Consider the following 4,246-nt stretch of genomic DNA (forward strand, 5'->3'; position numbering starts at 1 on the left):
TACTCCCTGGAGAGGGAACATCACCCTGACGAACAGCTAATGACGACACATATGCATACTATTAAAAATCCTACATGATTTAACGTTTGTGTATACAATGCATGTGCAGAGACTGACTATAATAAATAGATAGTTAATGCATGAGAACAGTTGTTATATAGAGATAACTTGGATAACTCACAGTTACATATGATAGGGTATGCAAATTTGTCTGTTGTTTATTATGAAAAGAAGGATGTTCGAGTTGAAATGCAATCATCTACGGGAGGTCCTACTGGGCTTGCCATAGTCATGTGACCTCTGCCATGAAGCACTGGCTGGAAGCAGCCATGTTACATTCAGTTCCAATAAACTCAGAGTACAATAAGCACTGTACTCTTTGAGCTCGTAGCATAGTTAAACTTGGTATCATGGCTTAATGGGTTAAAGTGCCTGCCTAATAAACAGGAGATCCTGGGTTTGAATCTCAGCAGTGCCTCTACATAAGACTCTGGCACAGACACGATGGACTGAATGGCCTCCTGTGCTGTAACAATTGTGGTTGTGAGTTCTGTCTTCATTAATCAAAATTACCATAGTAAAATGGGGATTTTGTCTGTCATTTGAAATTAACTATGAACCCATATTTAGATGATCATTTTACTTTACAATCCTTTACAATTTCAAATACTCAATTGTAAGTACAAACAGAATAGAAAGCAATTCATTAAAGAAAATAATTTTAGACAGAAGCTAGAAAGAAGAGAAAGTAAAATGAATTTACTGAATTCAATTAAAACTACTTCAGTCATTTTTGAGTTTAACTCAGATTATTTTCCTGTAAGGGCTTAAAGTTATCTTGGAGATATTTGAAAGTGTTCAAAATGATCCACTGCCTTGAAGATGAAGACATTCTTACCTGTCATTAAACCACTCTGAAGTTGGATTGAATAATTAAATCATATTTCATCAATGTTCTTGTCATTTAAAGAGAGAAGATTGATTATAACAGTCATCTAAGCATGTTAAATCATTACAGTGATCAGAGGCATTTCAAGCTTTTTTGTAAAAACATGTGATTTATTCCATTTCAAATATTTTAACTTTTGTGTCAGAATTTTACTTGCTATGTGATATACCGATATTTTATGACAAGGCACGACTACAAAGAAAGTAATAAGATGCAGAAAGGATTATGAGAAAAAGACTTGTGAAGAATATTGCAATCAGTAGTAAAAGTTATTATAAATATATTTAGTGAATGGGAGTGGTGAAAAGCCTATGGAAACAAAAGATTCAGTTAAGACTATGATGGACAATTAACAAATGACAGACTTATTAAAAATACTCTGGACTGCATTTTACAGGGCGAAAAAGTCAGAGATAGCCCACCCAGGAGAAGAATGGCTGCCCTGCAGCTATTTAACAGCTGATTGGCCATTAATAGACTGGAGAACAGGAAGTCCAGCCTCAAAGAGCTGCCAGCAAGTCAAAGGTGGTTTTCGTGGTTGTTGGAGATCAATCATTTCAATCCCAGGACATTGCTGCAGGAGCTGCTCGGGGCAGTGTCCTGTAGGTGTACCTATGCCACATGAACTGCAGTGGTTCAAGAAGATGGTTCAATCCCACGTTCTCAAGGTTAATTAGGGATGGGCAATAAATAATGGGCATGCTAGCCAGGCTCACATCCCTCAAATGAATTAAACAAATGGTGCCTAAGTGCATGAATCACTAAAAGCTACAAGTGCTAACGGAAATCAAAAATATATAATGGAATGCTGGCCGTTATCTCAAGGGTTTGGAATACAAAAGTGAAGAAGCTGTGCCTTCAGAGACCCATCTGAAGTACTGTGTTCAATTTTGCACAGGTAGCATCTACATATTAACTCATTCTTATTGTCAGCTAATCTCGTTACCTGCTGATTCAGTGTGCTGACATTGTAATTACTGTTTGCTTGTTTTATTGACACCATTAACTCTCTATTTATGTACAAGTTATGTTTTAAACTTCTTAAATTTCAAGTATAATAAATGAACAGTGTTATGACAACAGGAAACTTGGACTGAATGAGAGCTACCTACAACTTCACCAACTAACCACAGACATATTAAACTATTTAAAAAAAAAAGACTGATCAAAAAATGATTGCCACGAGTCACCTGATGGCTGATGCTGTAAAGTCGACCACTTCTCTGGAAAGTCTATATGAGTTGTACTGCGACCTGTTACATGGAATTTAATACCTTTGGGGTGTCTAAGTCCACTTCAAAGAGGGACAGTCTTCCCATTAGAAATGCGAAGTGCTGGACTTTGATCAACAATAGTTCTATCAAGACAATCGGAAGTATTAACCAGCCAGATAGTCATCAGACATTCAAAGTCGTTGCGCAGGATGAAATAACACCATGAACTGTTGATTTATGTCTTGAAATGTGTCAAATTTTGGGGAATGTTGGGATTACTTGATCTTCAACAATAACTACAAGACATGCTAATCAATTCCTTCCTGGGAATAGAAACATGGAAGCACAGAAAAATAGAGGGGGAAAAGAATTTACAGGGAAAAGAAACTTTAAAACTTTTGTTGCAACCAACTGAGGGTGCTGAATAGAAGGGGAACCAGCTCATTCCTCCTTACCCTGTTGTAACAACAGTAACAAGTTAAACTTAAATCTACTTTAATATTTGTTCTCTACTGAACATGAATTGACTGTGGAGCAGCTGGTGGTGGAGGGAAATTCAATCATAGTTTTCAAAAGTGAACTGGATAAGCACCTGAAGGGGGAAAAAAATAAAATCAGGGCTACAGGGAAAGGTTGGGGGAGTGGGGCTAGATAAATTTCTCAGCAGAAAGCCGCCATGGGTTTGTTGGGCCAAATGGCTTAATTCTGTACTTTAAACATTCTAATATTTTACTTAGAGATAAGAACAAAAAAACTGCCGATGCTGGAAATCCAAAACAAAAACAGAATTACCTGGAAAAACTCAGCAGGTCTGGCAGCATCGGCGGAGAAGAAAAGAGTTGACGTATCGAGTCCTCATGTCGAAGGGTCATGAGGACTCGAAATGTCAACTCTTTTCTTCTCCGCCGACGCTGCCAGACCTGCTGAGTTTTTCCAGGTAATTCTGTTTTTGTCTAATATTTTACTTGCCTGTCATGGCTTTCCCTATCACTGGAATATTACCTTATTGCCTGCAACTTGTGAATGGCGTTATTTTAATCCCGGCAGTGATCTATTTAAAATTACTGCAGCTGTTAAAATAGTACCAATCAGTGTTACATGGTATAATTTACCTTTCCTATGAAGCATCCTCCAATTCACTGTGGACAGTGCCGTGGGGGCCCTCCTAGCATTTTAAAAATATTTGAAGATCTTAAAATCTGTTAGTAATTTTTATGTGCTCCTCCAAAGAAGAGTCATGGGCTTGAGAGCTTCTTAGCTATTTGCTAGACCCGTGGAAATAAATTTCTAGTACATTCCCCTCTTTTCCCAAGTTGTACCTGATTTGCGGAGCAGTCAGGAGGCCGCAATAGCTTCTAGTGCATTGCCAACGTAACTCAGTTGCAAGTATATTAGAAGGGCTGGAAAATAGGCCCGAATTGAGATATGTCAAAGCTCATGCGGAGCTGAGAGCTTCTGTGTGGCTTTGTATGGAGTGGAATCTCTGTTCACCCTATACAATTTTAGTGACACGGAGGGCTGGGATGGGACACGCTACATTGAAAATCTTTGCAACTTTCACATTGCTGACACCTGCTGGCCCTTTGTGAGCTAGTACATTGATAGGAAAGAGGTGGACATGGAAGCCAGCTTGAACATATCGTATTTAATTAGCATAAATAGTGCTTTTTTTAATATATATTCATTCATGGGATGTGAACATCTCTGGCAAGGCCAGCCTTTGATGCGTATCACTTGAAACAGTGCAGTCCCTATAATATAGCTACACCCACAGCGCAGTTTGGGAGGGAGTTCTAGGTTTTTGACTTAGCGACAGCAAAGGAACAGTGATATATTTCTTAGTCAGGATGGTGCATGGTTTGGAGGGGAATTTGTAGCTGGAGGAAATTTGGTTCATAGTTGATGAGCTTGAGTTTTAGTTTCAGACACTGTGAGGCATCATGGAGGGAGAAAGTTACCTGGACCCTTTGTTCCAAGAGACAATCACATTCCTTAGGCTAGATAATTCAGATTTGGTCCATGGTCAGGCACAGGGATATGTGACTATGAGTGAGGTAGGTATGAGGATCCAGAATGTAGCAAT

General features: G+C 38.7%; 1 long non-coding RNA gene across 1 annotated transcript; it reads left to right on the plus strand.

Moving 5' to 3' along the window:
• The first annotated feature begins 315 nt into the window (after nucleotides 1-315).
• Nucleotides 316-2,036, plus strand: LOC121279021. Its single transcript, XR_005943314.1, has 2 exons — nucleotides 316-543; nucleotides 1,347-2,036. It is a non-coding gene; the product is annotated as an uncharacterized LOC121279021 (long non-coding RNA).
• Nucleotides 2,037-4,246: the final 2,210 nt, after the last annotated feature.

The sequence above is a fragment of the Carcharodon carcharias genome, chromosome 6 (assembly GCF_017639515.1).
Source record: "Carcharodon carcharias isolate sCarCar2 chromosome 6, sCarCar2.pri, whole genome shotgun sequence".
Classification (NCBI taxonomy): Eukaryota; Metazoa; Chordata; class Chondrichthyes; order Lamniformes; family Lamnidae; genus Carcharodon; species Carcharodon carcharias.